The sequence below is a fragment of the Lepidochelys kempii genome, chromosome 12 (genome assembly GCF_965140265.1).
Source record: "Lepidochelys kempii isolate rLepKem1 chromosome 12, rLepKem1.hap2, whole genome shotgun sequence".
NCBI classification, from domain to species: Eukaryota; Metazoa; Chordata; order Testudines; family Cheloniidae; genus Lepidochelys; species Lepidochelys kempii.
In genome coordinates this window covers 39,752,600-39,778,238 of record NC_133267.1, presented here as the reverse complement: position 1 = coordinate 39,778,238, position 25,639 = coordinate 39,752,600, and the positions used below count along the sequence as shown (strand labels likewise).

The following is a 25,639-nucleotide window of genomic DNA, read 5'->3' as shown; positions in this document are numbered from 1 at the left end:
AGAGAGGGTTCTACGTGTCGTTGTTTGCAAAGGAAACTGGGGAGGGAGATTTTTAGTTACCAGTTATTATGGATGGTACTGATTTCAGTGACTAGATTCGTTGAAATATCTGCAATGCTGCTGTGGGTCCTGCAGCAAATGATCGTAGGGGAAGATGGGCGGAGTATGACTGGAAAACGCAACTGGATGTGCACGTTTACTGTTTGTAAGTAACCGCCTTTCTACTGCAAAACTACTGTTAAGCCCCTCTGATAGCTTTTAACACAACTTGCCTTTTTTCACTGAAATATGCTTGACAAATGTTTTTTCCATAGATGTAGAAATATAAAATGATGCTGCAGACAAATTTCTATTCTCCTATAGGGTATTACTACATTCACTATGCTGAAGTCAAACATCAAGGAAGGTAACTTGCTTTAGGGCTAGCCTATGAGCAGTTTTGTTTACAGGGTGGAGTGAATTGTGATTTTTCTCTCTACAATAAAATCCTGAAGATTCAAGCACTGTTGTTATTTTTTGGGGGAGGAGGGGATGGGAAGAGTGGGCAGTCACTGGTCTGCTGAACTGTTTTTTATATTTCAGTAAAATAAGCGTGTATTTTCTAGTTTTTAAACTGAATACCATGAATACCGTTGTGCAGAACATTAAATGAAACCTGTCCAGTATGAGTTGTAACTAGTTAAAACGAGTCATTATTCCAGTTCAGCCAAATCTGTATGAATATTCTGAGTGGCTCTACCTCTAAAATTCAAAATGTTTTCTTCCTTGATGGAAAGTCATGAAAATTATAGGATCACAACACCTAAATCATGCAACTTTATAACCCGTTTAAAAAAAAAAAACAACCCCACCCCAAAACCACCCTCCTCTTCTAAAAGATGTATGCATTGTCTGACTGTATGTCAGTTTTGAATATTTTTGTTCCACTCTCAGTTCTTATCTGGCAGCTTTACATTTTTTATTCCAAATGGGTAAGAACTTGAAAATGCCACTGCTGTCCTCAATCACTGATTAGTGCATAAACTGCTTAACTTAACCTTTCGCTTATTGGTGTCATCATACATGTATGTAGTTAAGGATTTTATCCTGAAACGCCTTGAAAATGTTCCTGCATTTGCATGTATTGTCATGGAGAATAATTTTCATTTAACTGTAGTTTGCTTTATATTTTCTCCCTGGTTGCTATAGAAACCCAGCCCAATGTGGCACTGACTGCTAACAAGAGCTAGGTTATATGTTGCTTTTATAATGGACCTCTGTTAATCATGCTGCAGTTCGCAGTGAGGGAATCGTGATTATTTGCGGGAGGTATATTTAATTCATAAAACTGTAAAATGCCCAGATTACTTAAACACATTTGAGAAATCTAAGTATTAAGCGGTTCTCTTTTCGTGTTGCAGTTTGGTCACAAGAATTGAGTAGATATCTGAAATGGCTCTGGAATTTTTGTAGCATTTATTTTTATGTCAGAATTTGAAACATCAAATTTTGCTTAAATTAATAATTTAATAGCTTAACTAGTAATGTTCTTTTCTGACTGTGGTCCCATTTAAGATTGTAACATTCTGAAACACAGAAGCAAGACAAAACATTTACTATACCAATCTAATAAAACTGACTTTTTCATAATAAATCATTTGTCTTCATTTGGGTGTTATCATAGAATATCAGGGTTGCAAGGGACCTCAGGAAGTCATCTAGTCCAACCCCCTGCTCAAAGCAGGACCAATCCCTAACTAAATCATCCCAGCCAGGGCTTTGTCAAGCCTGACCTTAAAAACCTCAAAGGAAGGAGATTCCACCACCTCCCTAGGTAACGCATTCCAGTGCTTCACCACCCTCCTAGTGAAAAAGTTTTTCCTAATATCCAACCTAAACCTCCCCCACTGCAACTTGAGATCATTGCTGTTGGATAAAAATCTTCCCTACCAGAATAACCTTTGCCTCTGAAAACAGTGCACTTTGAAAGGTCTAGCAGAGTGAGGCTGAAGCAGAAAATCATGCTTATGAAAGAGGAAATGTTTCGTTTCATCTAATAACAAAATGGGACTTGTTGAGGTCACTTCTAGTCTTATTTTCCAACTGCCTCAATAGGATTTTGGTTCTATTTTGCTCCCCTCACTGCTGACATCCCTGCCACAGTCTGTTTTCTACCACAGCTGCTGTTCTCCTGAACTCTTCTTACCTTTCCATTTGATTTAGTTCCAGCAATGAACTCCCATGCCTAGAAAAAGCAGATGTGGAGATTTTGCATGTCCACTGCAGCTGGCAGTAGCAAGGTCATTTTACAGTTTCAGCTGTCAGGACAGTGAGCCAACCCAGAGGCAACAATGGAACCGATTTGGGAGGTACCCTACCATCAGGCCTACAATACTAAACCCCAGTGGGTGGAACCAGTAGAGTAGGCAAGGAGTGTGATCTTCAGAGTGCATTGCAAGACATTTATGTGGACCTCTCCTGAAGGTGTTGGTAGAGCGGGGAAGGCTTATTCTCTTGTAGTTGTAGAATTGGGCAGCTTCTCTTTTAATATGATTTACATATCAATTTAGGATCATTATGGTATGCTTTTTCTGAATTACACATGCCCCTGAAAAATAGCTAAGCATGCTATATGCACAGAAAAATAAAGACAAGACATTCACACTGGGTAATGACTCTTTGCCTTGTACAGCTCAGGACACACTATTAACCCTTTACAGATATTTACTATGATTAATTAATTTGGTTAAACTGAGAACTGCAAGTAAATTCTGTACTATCTCCTCCTTCCGGAACCTTGCAGCCCTCCTGAACTATGACATGGTGCTCCATCACAAAACAACCTTGCCAACCTCCCTTTTCTTCCTGTCTGTCCTGGGTCTGCCCCCACTTTTCCTTCCTATTCCTGTTCACATCTAGATTATGAGAGGACTGCATTCACATGAAGGCAAAACAACCACTTGGAGGAAAAGTGCTGTTTTTCTTATTTCTCCCTGGGTACCCCAATGTTTGGAATGTCTGGGGAGAAATAAGAACTGATATCCCGAAACGTTGCTGTTGTCTGTCTCTCAGCCACTGATATTTGAACCAATTGACATAGTCCTTGAAAAGGGCAGAGGCATGTATCCTTGCAGTACTCTATGCAGTCAATCAATATGGAGACTCCACAGCTTGCAAATCCTCCCTTGCTCTAGAAGGCAGTGTTCTGGAGTTGAGTGAACTCCTCTTATTTCTTGATCTAAGCACTTTTTGGCAAGAACCGTAAGCCTTTAATGTAGTAGCATGAATTTAAGAGTGTCTTCCAAAGCCACACACCACAAGCCAATCTTCATCTTTGTTCAGATGTTCAAGAAAACTAGTGTGTGATATACTGATAGAATGAAGGGGGTGCCTAAGGAACTATTAAACCGCATGTGGTCCACTTGCAAAAAGAATTATAAGGTATTAAAACTAAAAATGAATGAACTATAAACATTCATAACTGTCACAATTATTGCTTCAGTCATTTATTATGAGAATTCTGTAAGATTGGCATCTATTCTGAAGTACTTCTAAAAAATTAAGTTTTGTCATAAGTTAGCATAAAAACAAATGGTGATAATATATATAAGGGGTTTAGGGTAGATCGTGGGTGCCGTGGGGAGGGCTGTTAGAGTGGAGTCATGTTTATTTCCTATGCATCTATACCACCATTTTCTTAGCCTTTTGTTTTCCTCCAATATGGGAGAATAATTAATTAGACTGTCTGTAATATCTGTAATGCAGTGTATTAGGTATATGGAATAGTTTTGTCATCTCTTTGGACCAAATGACAGCAGCACACATGAGAAGTGGAAATTCCGTACTGCACACACCACACACATAAGGGAAGGGGGAGGTGCTGACTTAATTGTAATAGACTAGATAAGAAGTTCTAACCTCTTTGAACTCTATTCTGTGTTAATAGATGTGATCCACCTCAGAGCACCATTGCTTGTTTACATACCTTTCAATGCATAGTATTGACAAAAGAATGCTTTTTTGATTACTACAAAAGACAAATTGTGACTTTAGAATCTGTGGCCCCAAACCAGAGTCCGAACTTTAGAAAATGTCTAAAAATAAGACTTCAACCATTGCTGATATTGTTCTTTTCAACTCATGTTAGGTCTGCAGTGCACATTTCCTCTTTCAAATGTCACGACTTACATTTTCAGAAGTGAGCAAGATTTGGGGTACATCAGTGATTGGCTGTAAAATTTGAGAGATGTTAAAGGGGGCTAATTTTAAGGGCAGATGAGAGTACTTTCTGAAAACCATCTCCTTTTAAGTTCACTTCTGAAAATTTAAGCTATAATTCTTGCAGAAGTGGAATGTTTAGTTTTATTAAAATTCCAGGTAGCATAAATTACTTCAATTTGACATGTTCAAAACAGAACTTGAGAGATTTTGTTATACAGAAAAGTAATTAATTTTTTAAAAAAAATATGTAACAGTTTGTAGACAGGGAAATGTTAAGGAGTTAATTTTGATCTGGAGTTAAGGTGAACTGTTTCCTGATACTAAGAGCAAGGTTTTTATAGGCCAGGATACTGTATTTGTAAAAAAAAAAAAAAAATGCAGACCATAATATATGTATTTCAAAGAGAGGATGTCAGTGTGGCTTGATTGTGCAGTCTTTTAAAAACTTATTTTAAAAAATGACTCCTCTGTTTAGGATAGAAATGACTATAAATGGCAGTTTATTTGGGGAGGCAGCTAGCTCAGGTTGGGGTAAAGACCATAAAGAATGCAACTTAACTAGCCAATGCTCGAGGCAGTTTTTTTCAAGCATGCATTTGAAGAGGGTGACTTGACAGAATGACGGTATAGCCATAGTTGCTTACATATATTAACAGATGCTGCGCTCAAGCTAATTTATGTGGAACTCACTAAGTAGATCCATTTAACAGAGTATTTTGCAAGAATTTATTTATTCGGTAAGCAAATAAAATAGTGGAATAGTCTGGCTAGGCCAAGTGAGTATATTTGGCTCTGACTGGAACTCCATTGAAAACTAACTGTTGGTACAAGGGAAACAATTTTTGAAACCTTCTGTCAAATAGGAAATTCTCAGAATTAAATTTGCTTTCAAGTCTGACAGCTAAACAACCTGTCATTTTGATGGCCATGTTAATTGGATTCTGGTGACTTTTACCCCTCTTACACCAGCTCCTGCTTTGAAGGCTATGCTTAACCCTGTGTTCTGTAGTACATGGTTTGGAATGGAGGGATATAATCTGACCTAGAAATATTTCTGCTTTTACTGTTGATGGTACATATGTGCAAGGCAAGAAGAGAATGTTAGTCTTGTCTGTGCTTTAGGCTGAAAGAGACTATGTTGCTGTTACAGTAGATAGGCTTTATAAAATCAACAGTGAATCTTTTCTCCAGAAGAGAGAGAACAGTATTGCAAGGCAAGATGCTCTATGAAGAGATCACTGTTCTGTGACTTTCCCATGCAAGCTTATCAAGTTTGAAAAGTTCTCTTAATTTGTATGAACTTGGGGACAAAAGGGTTTTTAGTTAGTTGCTGAGCACGTGATAGCACTAATTGTTGTAACTATCTGTACAAATAATTTTTATCTCTTCTGTATTTTCTAGACAAAACTAAATTTAAAATGTGATTTGCCCATGTCATGTCTGGGTTGCTGGGCTACAGACATTCATTTACAAATGCTCATTTGGTTGTAGTTTGGTGTTTGTTTTTTGAGGGGAAGAAGATAATGTGCTTCAGTTTGGCAGCTAGCCTGCAAACTATGTAACAGAGCTCTTGAAGATCTTCATATTACTTTTCCTAGCATGATTTTCTTGATTAGCAGAACAGCTTGCTACACTCAAATCCATTTTTGTCCCAAATAGATTCTAATACCATAATCAAGCAGCACTAAGTTTATAAAATATGTTCGAAGTGATAGTTTCCCTTATTAGTTTCTACAAAACAATAAAAAAGTATCCACTAAGTTATTTCTAAAGCGCTTTATTTGTGGTAGCAACCATGAGAATGCTAGTATAGACAGGGCACAGGTGGCCACTGGTGTTTTTAATTACCTTGGCTTAGACAGCATAGTGGTAAAAATGCTGATGATAGGTCAGAAGTAGATTTCCCACTCTTGTTCCCATTAGTGGAGGGAATTTCAATTATGAGAAACTTTAAGAAAGTCCAGTGTAGACAATGCCTGCCTGAGTAAGTTCATAGTATTGGGTAGCTTTGGTATTAACATTTACTGCTGCTAATGGCAGTGACACAAGTGCGTGGCTTTGTCTTAAGTGCACAAAAAGGTGTGTGTTTAACACAGAGAGCTAATTTGAGGTTTGCTATCTCAATGTAAAATCCTAGTGGAGAAAGAAAAGGAGGACTTGTGGCACCTTAGAGACTAACCAATTTATTTGAGCATAAGCTTTCGTGAGCTACAGCTCACTTCATCGGATGCATGAGCTGTAGCTCATGAAAGCTTATGTTCAGATAAATTGGTTAGTCTCTAAGGTGCCACAGGTACTCCTTTTCTTTTTGCAAAAACAGACTAATATGGCTGTTACTCTGAATCCTGTCCTAGTGGAGAAGAGACCTTGTAGTTTTACCTTGATGTAGCTAGTCTTGGTCGACTCTTACATCCCCACCTTGGGTTATGTAACTATAGAAGATCAAAACTACATTGCCTTGTCTCTGCTAGGATTTTACATTAGCTAGCTTTAAGTAAAAAACACACCTATGATAGCTCCTATGTCTGTCACAGATACCTCCTCCTGGTGGTGTTAATCAGTACCATGGCTCAGTCACAGATTCTTTATACAATGTAAGCCATGTAGAAGACAGCGTTGGCTATTATGGAAATAGATACCAGAGGGATTTCATGCTTAAAATTGGAAGTTGTTTGTGATAAATACTTGCAGTTGTTTACTTGAACCATAATTATTCTATTTCCTGAATTGGGAAATTTCATGTCAGCCAACTGAAACAAGATATAATGAGAAAGGAATAGTTTTTAACCACCAGCAGAGTAAAGATCATCTCATATTTGCATAAATATGAATTTACAACTTAAAACAGGTGAGAATTTATGATTTTAAAATAGCCTAGGAGGTTGCATGTACTAATGCATAGGGCATTGAAATGACCCTGAGAACCTGGTTCTAATGCCAATTGTACTGCTTGCCTGCTGTGGCTTTGAGCAAATTACTGATTTATCCGTGCCTCTGTTTCCCCGTCATACTCAGCATACAATCTGAATAGACAAGGCAGTTTGAAGCATGAATGATCTCTTCCTTATGTGTTTGTAGAGGGCATAGCGCATTGGGGCCCTGATATTGTTTGGGACCTCCATGTGCGACTGTACTACCAGAAAGCTAGAACTTGTCTTTTCTTCCATATAGCTAGGTAGAGAGTCCTTCTGGCTGGGTTTTTCTTGTGTGGAATGATGTGGGTGAAGTCTCTGCTGTTTCTCCGAGCCCCAGTTTTTGAAATTAATGATATTGTGCAATAATGTTATACTTGTTGGCCTTGATAATATGAAACTGCTAAAAGGATAGTGTTCAGGGACATGAATGGAAAACAGGAGGAAGCAAATTCTGTAACAATTGCAGTGGCTGTTTAAACTTGCTCAGTGCTCCTAATGGAAGAAATAACTTTTGTGTAAGCTGTTGGTGCTTTCAATTTATGTGAAGTGTTAAAGAATGTCTTTTTATCCTGACATCTACTAAGCAGTTGTCTAGACAATGGGAAAAGATTCCAAGTATAAATCTATTGGGACAGCTCATTTAAGGTCTGTCCTGCTCTATAGTTTGGGGTGATTTTTATGGCCAACTGTAGTATGCAGAAACGTAGACTTCAAAAATGCAGTTGTTAAAACTTGCTCATGTCTCTTGGTACATCAGAGATATGTTTTAGCCTTTTGTGAATCAGATCAGTATGGTCTAACATAACACTCTGAAATATGAGGCTCCAGTTTGCCAAAAGGTGTGGAAATATTTCTAAGGGTGAGTTGATTGTGATGCAGTCAAGTAACTTTAAATTATTTAAAAAAAAAAAAAATCAAGCTTTCTAAGTGAATTCTGACCCTGCAGTTGTCACTAGCTTAAAAATCTGTATTGTTAAGTTTTTGTCTACTAAGCTTTTGTTGTGAAACTTATTTACATGTGTCTAATTGTAAGTGTAAGATGGTTATAATTCATTTTTGTTACTTGATTGAGCATATTGTACACCACTGTTTGAAGGTCAGGGAAATAGTAAGGTTGTTCAAGGACTTTTGTGGTGAGTTTGAGGCCTTTTTTTCTCTGGAGAAAGCTCAAGTGCTGGTTGTGCTAGAGCACATATTTTGGAAAGACATCCAATTTTAATTTTAAAAACTTCAGATAATGGAGAATCTACCATGTCTCTAGGTCACTGTTAAAATTGTGCTTGTTACTGCTAGAATGAGTGTGCCTAGCTTCAGTTTACAGCTGTTGGATCTTTTTGTGTCTTTGTTTGCTAGAGTTAATAACCCTCTTCTATCAGATTTCTTTTCCCCAGATAGACTTGCAGACCACAGTCAAGTCTTCTCTTTCTCTTTGTTAAACTTAACAGATTGAGCTTCTTTAGTCTCTCACTGTGTGGTGGTTTTCTTGACCTCAAATTATGCTTTTTGCTCTTTTTAATAAACCCTTTCCAATTTGTCAACATTCTGTTGAAGTGTTGATACTAAAACTGTTTCTGGTATTCCAGTAATGGTCTCACTAATGCCACATACAGCACACTCCTTACTTCTGCTCAGTGTTTCTCTGCTTACATATCCAAGACCTCTTAGTCACCACAGTGCATTGTGAGCTTCTGTTCAGTTGGTTATCCATAATGACACTAAGTCCTTTTCTGAATAATTGCTTTCCAAAATACAATGCTTCATCCTATAAGCATGACCTGCATTCTTGGTTCCTATATGTATGTCTTTGTATTTAGGTTGAGTGAAAATTCTAGTACCATATTCAGTTATGTGGCTGTAGGATGTGGGGAAAGGAGACTGGCTGCTAATTCTGGTGGGGTTCAGGCAGGTGTTCGAGATGTAGAATCTACTTTTTCTCCCCTATCTCCCCTTCTCTGTATGCAGGTTCCGAGACTCCCTTACAGAACAGCTCTACTTTGAAAAGAGGCACTGAAAATGTCATTGCAGGATTCCATAATGGCTCAAGAGACAACATGTTTAATTGACAAGAAAAGTAGCTTGAAGGCATTATGAATCAAAATGAGCCTGGGGACACCAGAAGTTTTGATACTCAGGGCTTGTTTTTGCTACAGCACTGCAGTTGTGTTGCTGTAGTGCTGTGAGGTAGACATTTGCTACAACAATGGAAGGATTTTTTTCGTCTCTGTAGTTAATCCACCCCTCTGAGTAGTAGGTTGACTGAAGAATTTTTTCATAGACGTAGAGTGGTGCCTACACCAGAGCTTAGGTTGGCATAACTACCCTTGAGTGTGAATTTTTCACAATCTGGAGCTACGTAGCTTGGTTGTTCCAAGTGTTAGGTGTAGACCCAGGCATCAGATTTAGATCTGGATTAGGAACTGATTCAGATATAGGCAGAGGTGATATTGTTGCTCTCTGAGTTGACGTATTACCTAAGCAGCACTTCCTACTGTGCTCAAGATGCATGTTTGTATTCTTGTTGGGCAACAGAACTGAATGCTTGTTAATAAAATGCAGCTTTAAAGCAAGGGAATCCACTATTTCTTGAACATAATATTGTACTTAGGCTGATTTCTGCTCTTAACGCTCTGTATATGCTTGATTACGGATGTTCTTTGGAAGAGATTTGACAAAGCTCTAAAGGTCAGAAACATTAGCGTACTGATGTCTGCCTTTGGAGTCCTTAAAGGAAAAATGACAAGAAAGATCTAGGGGATTATTTAAGATGCCAGGGACAAAAGCTAGAAGGTCTGTGATTTCCTAGATTTTTTGTCTCGAGCTCCAGTAGGTCATAACTATTCTGTCCCCTAAAAGCTTTGTTTTTATTTCCTATCTAGGAAAGTGGTGGTCTGTTGGAGTAAGTAATGCTGCTAAAAATGAGATTTTTCCCCGTGTAATTTGTGCTGGTTCCTGTGTTTCCCTTTCAGTGACCTGTTGATGGACTTGGATTATGTTTAACTTTAGGAAGGTGGAGGTGCTTGCTTAGAACCAGTGGTGATTTGTTACTTATGCAAAATAAACCAAACAGAAAACTACATGTACATTATAGTGACAGAACAAATCTTGTCTCCATTTGCTAGCTCAGAAGGGCAAATTATAGTTCAAGGCTGGTAAAGGAAATTGCAGGAACTATATTTTAACTTAACATTTTCCACTAATCAGGCAAGCCAAAGGGATGATCCAGCATGAAGGAACAGATAAGGAAGAAAACATACTTGTGTATTTCTATAAAATTTTAATTGTGCACATAGAGTAGAAAACATCTTAAGTACAATAGAAACTATTCAGGTTTGCTTCACTTCTTTCTGCCACCTCACATCCAACAGGAAAAAACAGCTACCAAAACAAGTGGCGTGAAGCTTTCAGCTTGTTCTAAAAGCTGGAACTGTTCTGACATCTATTTTTTTTTTTTTTTTTAAACCTACCATGTACTTTTCAGACTGCTTTCACAGATTTTTCTAGTGTAGAACAATGAGGGGTTATGTAACTTTAGGGATTAATTCTGTTGTATTTATATGGATAGAGTATTTACAATTTTTGATTTAGAGAAACCAGTCAATGGATAAAAATAAGGAAGTTGAGGTCTTTTGTAATTTTGAAAAGTTCAGTTATTTACATTGTTGCAGTAGTTTACAAAAGATCATATTTAAAATTAATACAACATTCATAGATGCTGCTTTGTCCCTTGAATACGCAAATGCTTATGATAGTGCTGGTAACTTTCTTCTGGCAGTATTATAAATTTAATTTGTATTCTAACTGTGAATGATTTTCTTATGTTTCTTGACCTTCTGAAATGAATAATCTCACTTCTGTATGGACTGCTGGAATCTTATAATAGAAAGTAAAGGTGGAAGTGTAAAAACATTTGCAAAGAGAGAATCTGAAACTATATTTGTGAATTGTAGAGCAGCAGTAACTTTCTGACATTTTGTAGGATCCTTCAACAATCTCAAGTGTCATTAAACCTGATTCATGGTTTGTCAGATCTGCATAAATTGTATGAAAAATGCGTGTTAACAAATGTAAAGTTGCAAGTCTAAGTAAAATATTTTAACAAAACACATTGGAGCTAGTTTCAGACTTGATGTAGGACAACCTAAATACCCATACCTGGTTTATTGGAGCTCTAGAAATACCTCAGATAAAATAATCATCCCTTTTTGCTTTTGGGGTAGAAGTGAACAGAGGGTAGGGTTCTCTGGCTTGAGGGGGGACGGTTTCTTTTCTGTTGTTTTTTGAGGAAGCTGTAAGGTTTATTTCTATATTTTTATAGTGTGGTAAAAGCAACTGGATCTTTGAGTAGACACCTTTTAACATTGAAATAAATCTAATGAAAAAATACAGACAGGACTTAAAAATACAGCAGCTTGAGACCAAGAATATCATGCCTGTTTACAGAGCTCCTTAAAACTAGTAAATCAAAGTTGTCTTTATTTCTGAAAATCCAAGAGTTCTCTCCATTTACAGTACTTCAAGGCTGTTTGTCGCAGAGAATGAGATGCTTTGTATATCCCAGTTTTCAGTTTCTTCAGTAATGGGAAAATCTGAGTGCATCTAGGTAGCTTGATGACTGTTGGTGAAGTATCTTCTTGTCCATCCATTCCACAGTTAAGTGCATTTTATATATCGGATCATACATAGCTGCCTGAGATTTCTTTTTGAAGAGACAGCAAGCCGCACTGACAAAAGTATTATTTTAGAACGCTGAATGACTTAGCAGACCCTTGCAAAAGATGAGTGTAGTGAGACAGAGCTGTGAAAATGCTTGTGCTATGGCATAAGAATTTTCAATTAAAAAGCATGTACGTAATGAAAATTGTTTAGTTTTTTTGGGTTTACTTTCCATGAGACAGCCATGGAATTAAGAAATTGCTATTGGCCCTTCACATGCTGTTCTAGTTTATTAGGTAAAATTGATATATGCCTAACAGTGATTGTCAACAATAAGTTTTCCCAGAATGAGGGCTAAAAACGGGTTTACCTGCCAGTGTAGATGGGACAGACCCGTTTTCAGGTCTGTTACAGAAAATGTGACTGAAATTTTTAACAGGCTAATTGTTAGTGTCGATGAAGCCACTGGTTGAATTTTTCTATAACAGTTACTGTACTTTCTGAGACCTTGTTGATTCATTCTGCATAAATCAGGGTTTGTCTTTCCGCCCTTTGTGAGAACTAATCTTGCTGCTATAACCAGATAGGAATGTAATCACCATTGTCCCAGAAGGTGAATGTCTAGAAATACTCCCAGGAGGCTTGTAATTTAGAGGTAAAAGGAATATTTAATGCTGTAATTCCCTCAACTATTTTCTCAAATTCTTGCATTTTAACATGCTGCCACTATGTTTGAAAAGGAGTCTCCTCTTTCAACATTGTGAGGAATATGAAGGCTCAGTAGCATACAGTTTATATGGTAGAGCTACACAAGTAATTTTGTTTGATTGTCCCTAGTATGTTTTTAGAATGCGCTATGGAATGTTTCCAGACATTTTTTTAAATCCACTAAACTGTCTCAGTTTTTCATCTGATGAGGTATTGGAGTTTATCTTTGAAGTCTAAGCTCATCAGTCCCTTGTATATTCTCAGGAGTGCATCCTTTTTACCAAAAGCCGCAAAGACCCTTCATTGAAATCCATTATTTCCCTTATAATTTCTATTTTGTGGAAAGGCAGATGAGTGCACTAACTCTGCTGGTATTGGAAAACGCATACACTTCTCCCAGAAGAGACTTCTAAATGAAGAAGCCTGTGTAACTGTAAATCAAGCAGCTGAATCTAGTGTTTATTTCATTAGTGTCCACCTTATTTTTGTATCATCATCAAAATGGAAGTTACTGTCTGCTGAATCAAAATGATTTTATTTGCTGATTAGCAGTTTAGAGGGACATGGTCTTGGTATTTACTTTAAAAATCTATTCATTATAAGTCCTTAGTTTGAAGGTGAAAGGCTTCCTCTCAATTTGTCTTTCTGTCCTAAAAAGAAAAGGAGTACTTGTGGCATTTGGTGAGCTGTAGCTCACGAAAGCTTATGCTCAGATAAATTGGTTAGTCTCTAAGGTGCCACAAGTACTCCTTTTCTTTTTGCGAATACAGACTATAACACGGTTGTTACTCTGAAACCTGTTTTTCTGTCCTGTCGCTCTGGCTTGTTGTAGGGTTGTTGTGAGCTCTTGTTTGTCTCTTTGAAGCAGGATTTAAGCATCTGGTTCTCCCACACTGCTACAGAAAAAAAATTGTGCATGTTACGAGTCTGTCAGATTTAGAATTCTTAAGTGCTTACAAGTTTTGGCTCCTAAGGTCATTTTTCTCAGACACCCTTTGTCGTGACTGAAGTTCTGTATCTCTGATGTAGTTGTAAAAAAATCTCATTCTGTTTTATAGTTTTTACACAGTGCCATCAGTCTGTAACACATCACCATCTCACTAGCTGTTGGAACCAGTGAGCCACCTCTCTTTCAGATCTTAACTGTCTGACTTAAGTGATTCAAACAGTCCGTATTTAATTTCAATATGGAAAAGTACTAAAAGTTTATTTTTTGCCAAATTCACATTTTGTGGTTGTCAAGTGCTTTGAAGATGAAAAGCACTAAGAGTCTACATTGGATCCAAGAAATATATAAGGGGTATGCTTTTTTTTTAAAGGAAGCTTGAGAGTACTACTAATTTGCCTAATCTGACTTTTTCAGAGAAAAAATCCAAGAAAAAGCCAGGCAGTGCACTACGTCTGGTTAGCACATATTTGTGCAGTGAATGCAGCAGGGAGAATTCAGAACCCATCATTGGGTAAAGGCTGGTGACAATGCATGTTGTACTAGTTTTCTTCTGCTATAGAGTAGGGATTGCTAGGACTATTCATTTTTTAAATAATTTAAGTGCTTACCTAGGTTTCCCCACTTATTTAATATGTGTATGATATTAAGGATCATAACAGCTCTCAAATGGCTCTTTACCTGCTTCAAACCAAAATCCCACCTCCTTGAATACTTAATTATCTTGTATTTATAACACCATTTCATTGTAGAGAAATTTTAAAATTCCACCATTTTCATGTCATGTTGCAGGACGGTCTCCCTGCTGCTTTGTAGCAGCAATCTTTGGAAGTACAGGTCAGTAATGTTATTGCTTGACAATCGGCAGTGCACACTTACAGAAAGAAGGGAATTTAGTCATCTTAGCTCCTGAAGCATTAGATTTGCAGTAAAATAAAAGTGAAGGAGAAAAAGTTGGTAGGGAAAAGAATTTTAAAGCTCCCGACAAATTAAATGTTATGTCGACTTCTATAACAGTAGCCTCTAAAATTTACTCAACTAGGTGCATGTTGATTGCACCATTCATCTAAGCATCTCATTTGAATAGTTCACCGCCATGAGGTGCAGGAATTTTAAAAAAATGAAAATTTGGATTCTGCACAGTCTGAATGCCACATGGACTTCATAAATGGAACTCGTAGACCAAATCTGGCTGTTACGTTGGACACTCCTGCACTGAAGTAATTCTTTGCATATCGCTGGAAAATAGAAAACTATTGAATTACTTCAGAATATCATTAGCTGGATTTTTTTTCTAACAATTTTAGTTAGAATCCTGTTAACACTATACAAGTCATGCACACTAATTATATAAATGTTATCAATTATAGGGTTATAGGTAACTTAAGCATGTTACTTTAGCATTAAATCTTCTGGGAAAGAGAAAGTCAGACAAAAATCTGTTACAAAAATTGCATTTCCTTGTTTCATTGGACAGGATTTGTTTTGACTTCTGGCAGCAATTTGATTGAGAAATTACTGCAATGATTATAAGAAGCACCATGATGGGATAGCTGAAGTTCAGCTTTGATTTTTGTGCTGTCTTTATTTGTTCACTTTTTGTAAGTGGATAACTTCAGCATAGAACAATTGTAAGTCTTGTAATGGGAACATTTAACCATACCATAGTTAAGGGTAAAAGGTGACATATAAATGCAAGACATTCATAATCTTCCATACTGCCACACTGCCCATTCACAATTGCACAGCATCCCTCTGATGGTACAAGAATTGCTTACATGGAAGAGGAACATTAAAAAAAGTATTTTTTGAATGTAGTTGTATGTCTTTAATTATGTTCTGCCTTTTTTGTAAGGCGCTAATCAGTCTCCTTTTGCTCTCTGTCTCCATGCTCTCCATCTGTTCATTGCTTCCTCCTGCTTCCCTGAAAACATTCACTTGCTCCACGGTGTTCTTTTTCTCTGTACCCTCACATACCTCCCTTGTTGCCAGGTCCTCCCTGCATGTTTCTTTGTTGTTTTCACCTTTCGATGTTTCTTTCCAGCTGGTGACTGTCAGCGCCACTCTGACTGGTAGCAGTGACCCCTAGGAGAGGCAGCTAGGCTGGTTCATCCTAGTTTGCAGCTGATTTGCAGTAAAGAGCTTAGAGACCTAAAAGCAGATGGCATGTGAGTTAACCATGCAACCAAACAGCGCTCTGGGACACCAGCAAATGGTCCAGGCCACCACAGTTTTGGAACTGTGGCATATAAACATATTTAGACATTAACCAGGTGTTAATAGATGAGAAATGTCTTGGTTTCTTCACATTGGTTTGTTCCTAAGTGCTTGAAAGGTGGTTTGTTGAGGGGAAGCTATGTAGAAATGTTATCCTCTGAAATTGATGGAAATTTTTAAAAAATGGAATGGGGAAGGCAAATGAGCATCTCCAAGTTTCTTCAGTATTTGAAAAAAGAAAAGGAGTACTTGTGGCACCTTAGAGACTAACCAATTTATTTGAGCATGAGCTTTCGTGAGCTACAGCTCACTTCATCGGATGCATACCGTGGAAGTCTGTTGCAGTATCCACGGTATGCATCCGATGAAGTGAGCTGTAGCTCACGAAAGCTCATGCTCAAATAAATTGGTTAGACTCTAAGGTGCCACAAGTCCTCCTTCTCTTTTTGCGAATACAGACTAACACAGCTGTTACTCTGAAACCTTTCAGTATTTGAAACCTTCACTTACCAATCTTTGGTTAGATACAAAACAAGTAAGTGATTGCCTCTGGTTTTGAATAATCTGTACCTTAGAGGGCACCATCTCTTAATTCCACCAGAGTAAACCAGCTTCTGTTCCTGCATTCAGCTTCTCAAAAGTAATGTGTTCAGGAATTGTCTGTTTACAATAATTGAAAAACCCATCGGTAGATGTCACAGCCCTGGTTGAGATCCCCCTGCTTGAACGTTCAGTAGGCTTCTGTGTTCGGACCCACACATTGGGTCTGTGTGCTTTAAGGTCCCTAGGGCCTGAGTAGGTTCCAGGAACTGTCTCTTTGGCCTTGGGCTCCTACTCCCTGGGCATAGACTGTCTGGCATCCCTTCTCGAAAGTGGAACCCTATGGTGCAGCTGCTGTAGGCCCCCAGACCATTGCTAGAACCCCCCGCCCCCAAACTCCCCAGTAGCTTAGGAACACCTTCCTTAGAGCCCATCTTTCATGCGTACTCTGGTTTAGAGTTTAACCCCTCAGGGATAAATGATAGTTGAAGAAAATATTTTGCATAGGGATTTTTTAACCAATCACTCTTTACTTTTAGACAGCACACCATATACAGATCCATGCAAAATAAGAAACGCCTGCATGCAATTCCAGTTTCATCACCGCTCCTGAGCATTCTTTGGGATTTGGTCAGTGGGTTCCTGGTTCTCCAGGTTTTACTCTTCCGGCACAGACTTCTTTTTGTTCTGGTTGAGAGAGCTGCTCTGAGCAGACTTGGTCCTTTTATAGATTTCCAGTCCACTTTGCCATGTGACCCTCCTGATCAGCCTCAAGCCCCCGGTCAGGTGATCCAGGTTCCCTGTCAGGTGGTTTGTTACTTGGGGCAGGGCTACACTTAAAATGCTGCATTGTCACAGCTGCAGCACTTAAGTGAAGATGCTCTTATGTCGATAGGAGAGCTGTGTCGACAGGAAAAGCTCTCCTGTCGACATAGCACTGTCTACACAGGGGTTTAGATCGGTATAACTACGTCACTCGGGGTGTGGATTTTTCTCACCCTGAGTGATGAAGTTATGTAGTTATAGGTCTGTAGTGTAGATCTGGGCTTGGTCACTACCCCCGTGGAGTTCAGACATAAACTGGTTTTACTCACACTGCAACCACCCCATTGTTCTGCCAGGGCAAGGTTCATTCAGTTGTTGATGGTCCTTATCCATCTCATTCCGAGGCGAGGCACGCAGCCAGGTGCCCCTCCCTTTCCTTATCACAAGCAGTATGATGTAAGACTACAGCAAAGTACAGTACAATAAACATACAGAGTTAATAAAATCTAACTGGCATTCATAAATTGTACATAGACAGGTCCCCCAGTCAATCACATCACAGAAGGACAGGGAAAGGAGTTGCACAGACTGTTTCTAGTAAAGGGGTTAGCATGGCAAAAGCAGTATTGTCTGTTGTGCAGAGAGGGATATGGGGGGAGCAGGGGTGATTGGGAGAAGGACGGTTGTGGTATGAAGTGGCGAAGGATAAAGATGAGAAGTGGGAATCCTAGAGTCCGGAAGGGACATCTTGCTGGAATCAAAATGGACAAGAAGTCACAAATGTTTCCATATTAGAGATGGTGGTTAGTGGCTGTCATTCTTTCAGTGTAGGCTGAACGACACCAGGCCATAGCAGAGTCTGTGCTTTCAGAGGGGTGTGAGTGAGTCTACAAAAATAGGGCCAAATCCTGAGTCAGAGTAACTCAGGATGTCACTCCACTGAACTCAATGGAATTGCATGCATATACCCTTAGAACAGTCTGAATTGGGTCATAGACACTGCCTGAATAGTGCTGTTTGTCCTAGAAGCTGATGTGGGGAGGTATCGTGATATATATATATTTTTTTTAAGCCTTTCCTTGGTGGCCTTTGGTCACGCACAGTACTGTTGGTGATCTGCTGCAGTGCGTACTGTTTCCTATTAAGGGGCTTACAATGAAAAGGTCACCTGCCCTTTGGGACTTCTTGGAACCCCCTGCTTAAGTCACTAGTTTATATTAAATGTTCCATTATCACATGCTAGATATGCGTGTTTAACTGGTTCTCTTGTGTTGTGGAGGTTAGGAAGTTAGTGCTTTGTTTTTTTCCCCATTTCTCCCAATAAGACTTAGGAGTTGGAGTTATAGTTGTGCCTGGACTCTTTAAAGTCCTTTGTCATCCCATCTCCAGCTTTGGAGTCTAGATAAAGTGCAGAAGCTTTTCCTGTTAGTGGAGGGAAGTTGCAATTATGGGGTGCTTTCTGATTTCTCTAGCTCTGTATTACTACTTAGCAAGAATAGAGGTCATGGTCACTGTGTCCCCAGAACAAGTATATTTGAGAGAATCCAGATTTGGGAGATGAAGAGGATTCTTTGTGGGATCAGTCAATAAAAGCAATTTATGTGAAGGGACGATAGTCTGCAAAAAATTATTTAAAAAACCTGTTTGAATGCTCACAGTAACTTAAAGTGAATCAGTGAGGCATAATTCTCCTCTGTGCCATGTTTTAGACTAGAGGGGATATTCTAGAGCTGGAAACAATAGAAGAGACTAGTGGCAGTCCTAACATAACTCTCAGCATTGTGTATGGGATGTAATCACTTTAAAAAGGGACCAAAAATTTGTTCTTGTGAAATGAACAAAATGACTTTTATAGGAAAATGTGCTTAAGTCACCTTTCTCTAGGCATGTTCTGAGTTTAAGGGACCTTGACCAAAACAAATTTCAAGTTTTGGAGAAGGTTGGTAAATGATTCCATGGCCATAATATTTATTTTGTTTTACTGTGTATCTAGAGCCCCCAGGGTTTCAGCAGAACGGTATTCATAAGTCTTCGTAGCTGCAAATACATGATTTAGAAGTCATTTAAGTGTGCCCAAACAATCATTTTGAGTTCTCATATGTATGTATCTGGTCCTTCCTAGACAGGGCATAGAATAACGAAAGTCTACACGTTTCCAACAAGTAAGAAATGCCTTTTCTTTAAAAGGTCATATTTGATTGAGCAATTTAAATGATAGGTTAGAAAGGCATACTCTTCCTTGCTGTTGGTGCATTTCAGAACAGCCTCACTAGAAGAAGCAGTGGGAGATGAGCCTTAGAAATGAAGTTTTTCAGTTACTGTGTGCAGTCTCATCGAAGGTTTTCTTCAAAGGATTCCAGTAAATATCTTCTAAGGCAGTTGTTTTCAACCTTTTCTCATTTGCTAAACTCAAAAAAAAAAAAAAAAAATTGGAATGGAGGTGCGGACTGCTTTGGAAATCTTAGACATAGTCTGCAGACCCCCAGGGCTCCAAGGACCACAGGTTGAAAAGCACTGTTCTAAGGTGACTGCTTTGGCTTGTTAGTAAAAGGAGAGCCCTTGTGATAAGAGTTGCATAGTTTCTTCCTCTCTGACTATTGAAAACATCTGAGATTCTCCTCATATAGAACAATCTGTTCATGATGTCCCTGTTCTTCCCCTGTTATCTAGATCATTAGAATGTGAGTCTTTGGTTCAGATTCTCTTATACATTCCAATTTTTTTTTCTGAAAATGGCATATTCAAGGTGTGTAATGACACCAAGTCTTCAAGCACCTGATCTGAAGAATTGTTTCTGAGTAGCAGCTGTGTTAGTCTGTATTCGCAAAAAGGAGTACTTATGGCACCTTAGAGACATAAATTATTTAGAGAAATAAATTGGTTAGTCTCTAAGGTGCCACAAGTACTCCTTTTCTTTTTGATCTGAAGAAGCTTTTAAAGCTGATTTCAGGTCAGCTAGTCTTCTGAGTGACCTGTGAACTGTTCCAGAAGGTTAAATGTACATGTCAAGGGTATGAAGTCAGTTGCTTGAGGAAACCTGCACAATGGCTTCTGCTTAGTTCTTTTTAACGTCTTTGCATTGAACCAAATGTTTCTGGTAGTCTGTAATAGAAACATCTCTCAGCTAGGATTATAGTTTGTGGGGGATTAGTTTATTTAGCTATACATATGATTGCTATGTATGCATTTTCCCTTATAGAGCTAACAATCTTTTTTCTTTCCCATAGAAGTGGCAGGTTTCTCTGCAGTTATGAATAAGACTATGCCAGCATAATATCCAGTAGTCTGCTCTATTTGGATAATTTATTATGGATATTATGTATCAGTTTTCTCCAGTTAGGAAAGAATTGTGAAAAACTAGTAACTGAACACTACTTTGATTTTTTTACTTAAATGGAAAGTTTGTGCTAACCTTTTTCTCACTAACTTTGTCATCCGATCCATCATTGTACTTCCCCCTTGTACTCAGATGTCCAGGAAACTGTTGGCAATCGCTGCCCAGCACCCAAAGCTTCAATTTCAGAATTTCATTTGAAAAAGATCCTTAAAAAGAAGTGAGTGCAGCAAGAATAATGAATAAAAGGCCAGGTCTTTCTAATCAGCAGCTTGCTACTCTGAGAATGGCAAATTAAAAGGACACCAACTTTAAAAACAATCACATTTCTGTCTGAATTTCCCTACTGTAGCAGGTAGCGCCTAAGATTACTATATCTGAAAGAGGTCAGAGAGAATGTATTTTTCAGGTTACTGGATTTGACAGCATGCATGCAATTTAATGTTTCCCCTTGTGGAGTCAGTTTCCTTGGTATTTACTTCGGGGTCTCACAGCAACAGAAAAGAGAATGTTTTAAAAAATAGGAAGGTGTGATTGTAAAACCAAGAACAATTTGTTGAGAGACTTGAACGTGCTTTCAGCTGTCTTTTAAAAATTAGTTGCTGATGTACTGCCAAGCCTGCCATGAAACCATTTCTTGTTCCAGTCCTGATAAAGGGCTGTTAGACCAGAAAGTCATAGGGGTAGACCCAAAGATAATGTCTTGTTTTTATCGGGTGTATTTATTTAGTACATTTCCTTTGAATGCCTGGTATGCTTTTAAGTGAAGTTAAAAGTTAACTATGTGTTTTAATATTTACATGAACTAATTTTAGTCTTCTCTTTCAGGATACACAGCTGCTTTGGGACACACCTCTATTGGATTTAATACATGCTCCGCTAGCAACAGCTTTCAGCTATGGAATCGGTAAATATTTGAGTTACTTTTTTCTGAATCACTTTCTTTTGTTTTGTGTTGTTTCTGTGCAAACCCCCCCGCCCAACAAAGCCGAATACTAGTATGATGAAGATGGTGTTTTTCTACTTCACCTTTCTGATATTTTCACGCTGAATATGAACATTTTAAACTTTTGTGATGGAATAGCTGAGACCCACTGAATTTTATCCTAGCAAATGTCCATGGATATTAAAAAAACACCTTCCATTTTAAAAAAAATCTGTTCAAATGTAGCAATGTTTTCCTGACCCTTAATGAAAGCAGGACTGTTAATTTTATTCTAGTGAACTGTTTGGCGTCAGTTTTTGTCTAATTTCAGCAAAGTTCATAGCGTGTTAGTGTGCCTGGCTGCTGAGTCCGTAAGGTACTTTTAATATCCTTGCACAGGATGTTATGAGCCTTTTTTCTACCTCGGATTCCCCTAAAGCTCTTAAATAAGAGACTTTGAGTTAAAATTTTAACTTGTCTAATGTTCCTTCTGCTGGTTATAGCTAGGGTAGTTGAAGCCAACAGAGAGTAGACGTCTATATTTTCTATGTTTGCATAATGCTAATAAATGAAGGCTTTGGAAAATTACTGCTTTTCATGCAAACTGTGTTTGGGACTTACATTTTCATAACATCCTTAGAGGTACGAATTCACAATTTTTTTTTCTATATATATAAACTTAGTAGGATTACTTAGAGTGGAATGCAGAAAAGGGAATTTAGATTAGGTTAATTTGAGATTGATTATGGGAGAATGGTTTGTGCTGCTGTCCTGTGAAAAGCAAAGTAATACAAACAGTATAACTGATCTTTCTCCAGATTTGGCAGTTTCAGAGAACAGAATCCTAATTGAAAGCTGGGATTCTCCACTTTTCCATGGTGCAAAGCTGCCATTTTTAACACTGCAGGTTGTGAGGTATCAGTCCAGGATTTAAATTCCCTGTCTATATGTCCTCAAATACTATGGTGAAGGATTCTAATAAATAACATAGAGAGTGTGTTGGTGCTTGGGAGTTTAGCTGCTTGATTAAAAGTTGGTTTATGCTGAATGTAAATTATGTTGTAATCTAGTTGTCGTGATACTAATGGCTTTTATTTAAAAAAGGCTAATTTAGTGTAGAAATGGGCATCCGCTGAATCAGATGGTCTGTTTCACAAGTTTGTGGAGTTTTTCTTCCATTCTAAATTTTGAAAATAAATCATGTTGTACTTAGACTGTCCATATTAATATTCCAAGATATTCATACTGAAACAAGCTATTTCACTTTCCCTTGGTGAGTATTAATAATAATAAAATTGTTCAGAGTGAAACAGAACACAGGCCAAGCATCAGCAGCTCTCCCCTGCCACAGTTTATTACAGTAATTAAAATGTGATAGAGTAGGAGACCTCTTGCGATATGCAAAGTAAATATTTCTCTAACTGGTATTCACCTGAGTTTTTTTTGTGGCACTGCACCACATCCACTGTGAAACACCGTGTATAGTAACAAACCAGATATGCTTAATAATTGGATATGAAGGATCATTTGTTTCATTCCTTTAGATTTTGGACCGAGCAGTATCCAGTTGCAATATTTGTATTTTGAACCTGATGTTTTAAAATAGGACTTAATTTTTTCCTCATGCATTTCAATAACTTTAACCTACAAGAAAATGTTAGTGATCATCTAGGCTTATGTATCTGTATACAGCGTGTGTTCTTGCCAGATGTGGTACTATCTATGTGACATCGCAAAGGTTCATGGCAAATTGCATCTATCCTGCACCTTTATCTACCTTGTCTGCAGTCTGGCCACAAATCTCTCTCCCCCAAGACTGCTACTGTCATTCCAAACTTCTGAACTGCTTTAGTACAACCACTGCCCTTTAAAAACCGGTCAAAAACGTTTCCTTCTCAACCCAAAATATGGAATTTTCCATTAAATTTGAGATAATGAAAGTAAAACTTTGTTTGGTCTGTTTTTTTTGTATTCTTTGACTATATAATTGAGTCCAACTATAGATGACCCGGATGGAGAGAGAATATTACTGAGAAAATGACAAAATTGCAACATTAAATATAGGAAACAAATATTTTAAACTCCAATAGCTCTAACTTCTAGTGCTAAAAGTATTTCACTGTTTATCACATTGGAAAGTGGCGATTGTTTGTGGTAGTACCCACAGTGTGCACTGTGCTGTCCAGATGTACACGCAGGAGTGGTTGCTGCCCAATAAAAAACCTGGCAGATGACCCAAAAAAAAGAGATTGGGTGATGCTGAGATGTCAAGTTCTTAAAAAGTCTCCGCAGAGGTAGACAAGTGGGCTTAATACTGGTGATGAAGTCAGGGCTACGTGATCGTTGCAGTTCAGCACATGAATATCCGCTGCACACCTTTATGCACATGTACACCATCTCCAAATTAGCCCACGGTCTGAACGAGATCAGTGACTGATGAACAGCTGGCTGAAGCCTGATGAACTAGCAGTATCATTTACTCACCCTCAGTGGAGGACATTGCTCCCTCCGCTGTCAGTGATACACAGTCTAGAGGTGGTCTTGGACTCATTAGTAATGGATAATCAAGTAGGAACAGCTGCTGTGCTACCTTCCACATACTGCAAGAATATTGCACCCCATCCCGTAAATGCTTGGCTTCTGCAGTCCATGATTTTGATAATCAGTTTGCACAAGGTACTGTACCTGGGAATAAACATGTAGGCACTCAAAAAAAAAAAAAAAAATCTAGCTTGTACAGTTTACAGCAGTATCCCTGCTAACCAGCATGGGTGACTAAAATGGACACTACATAGGCTCCCCACTGAATTAAATTCAGAGTCTTGAACCCCAGTGATCCTACTCATCTGATTGCTTCTCACTTTGAAGTAACATTCTACCATGGCATCTCTGTTCTATGGAAACAGTGGAGCGATCAACAGAGTGAGATTAATGGGAGTGTGGGACTGAGGTAGCCAGCAGACAATAATGGAACTTTCTTCCATGGGATACCAGAATGACCATGAATCTTACCACCTTGGAAAAAAATACAAGACTTGTAGCTGTCTCACAATAATAAAAAGTCCACTCCTGTCTATATGAGTGGAAAGAGGGGAGGGAACTAAAAGGAGAATATAAGAATCTAGCTTCATACATACAATTGTATGTAATCTTGCAAGACAGTCATACCAGGGTAATGTGTGGTGGAGGTATTTTTTGTTGCTAAGCTGTTCGAAGATATTTGTTTTTAACAAGTTAGCTGCATTCTGTTTTTGTTGCAGAAAGAAAATTCTGCATTACACTGAGCCTAATGCTCCAGGTTTCAGTGATTTGAATGTTTCTGTAGCAGAAAATTCTAGTGTAAGAACTGACAGTTGGTATAATTCTCACTTCCCTACCATCTTCATTAGAGAAGCAGAGGGGTCAAGGTTTTCTCAGAGCAGCAGAGAGATTGAAATGGCTTTTGATGGTGGTTTTGCCACAAATATTTCATCGAGTCCATAATGAACATGTAGGTGTAAGATTAAAAGGATGAATAAGGTAGTGGTGCTAAACAGAATTGCTTTTTAGAGCTTGAGTCTCGCTTCACTCTGACCTCCTGAGAAGGATACGATTTTAAAGCTAAGGAGTACTTGTGGCACCTTAGAGACTAACCAATTTATCTGAGCATACGCTTTCGTGAGCTAGAGCTCACTTCATTGGATGCATCCGATGAAGTGAGCTGTAGCTCACGAAAGCGTATGCTCAGATAAATTGGTTAGTCTCTAAGGTGCCACAAGTACTCCTTTTCTTTTTGCGAATACAGACTAACACGGCTGTCACTCTGAAACCTGACTGTAAAGCTGACTCCCATAATGAAAGGCAATTTCAGTACATGCTTCCAGAATTAAATTGTCTTCTCGAAGAAATGCTACAATAAAGGCAGCATCGTTTAAACTAAATGGGGGCCTGATTTTGTGATACGTTTAACACTAATTTTTTCTATTTAAAACATTTTAAATTTATTACACTAACATTTAAATATTTACTGCTTTTTGTTGAAATAATATACTGGATTTATATAAAATTGGACAGGAAAGGGCCCTCACCAAAGGCTCTTAAGGAAACTAAACAGCCATGGAATAAGAGGGAAGAGTCCTCTCATGGATCAGTAACTCGCTGAAAGATAGGAAACAAAGAGTAGGAATAAAAGGTCAGTTTTCACAGTGGAGAGAGGTGAACAGTGGGGTCCCCCAAAAATCTGTACTGGGACTTATGGCATTCAACATATCCATTAATGATCTGGAAAAGGAGGTGAACAATGAAGTGGCAAAGTTTGCAGATGACACAATTATTTAAAATAGTTAAGTCCAAAGTAGTCTGCAAGGAGTTAGTGATCTCACAAAACTGGGTGACTAGGCAACAAAATGATAGATGAAATTAACATTAAGTTCAAAGTAATGCATATTGGAAAAAAT

The 25,639-nt window shown here is 38.3% G+C and overlaps 1 protein-coding gene across 7 annotated transcripts in view; it reads left to right on the top strand.

Moving 5' to 3' along the window:
• ANKRD11 (ankyrin repeat domain containing 11) overlaps nucleotides 1–25,639 on the top strand; it is a 232,060-nt gene that overhangs the window by 14,328 nt on the left and 192,093 nt on the right. For 4 of the 7 annotated variants that reach the window (XR_012154550.1, XM_073308240.1, XM_073308235.1 and 1 more), the window contains exon 2: nucleotides 21,107–21,185. The exons of 1 other annotated variant lie outside the window; for it this stretch is intronic. The gene's annotated coding sequence lies outside the window, so the exon portion shown is untranslated. Of the gene's footprint in view, nucleotides 1–15,466; nucleotides 15,591–20,303; nucleotides 20,499–21,106; nucleotides 21,186–25,639 lie in introns of those variants that run through there. 2 more of the 7 variants (XM_073308236.1, XM_073308237.1) reach the window with 2 other exon arrangements.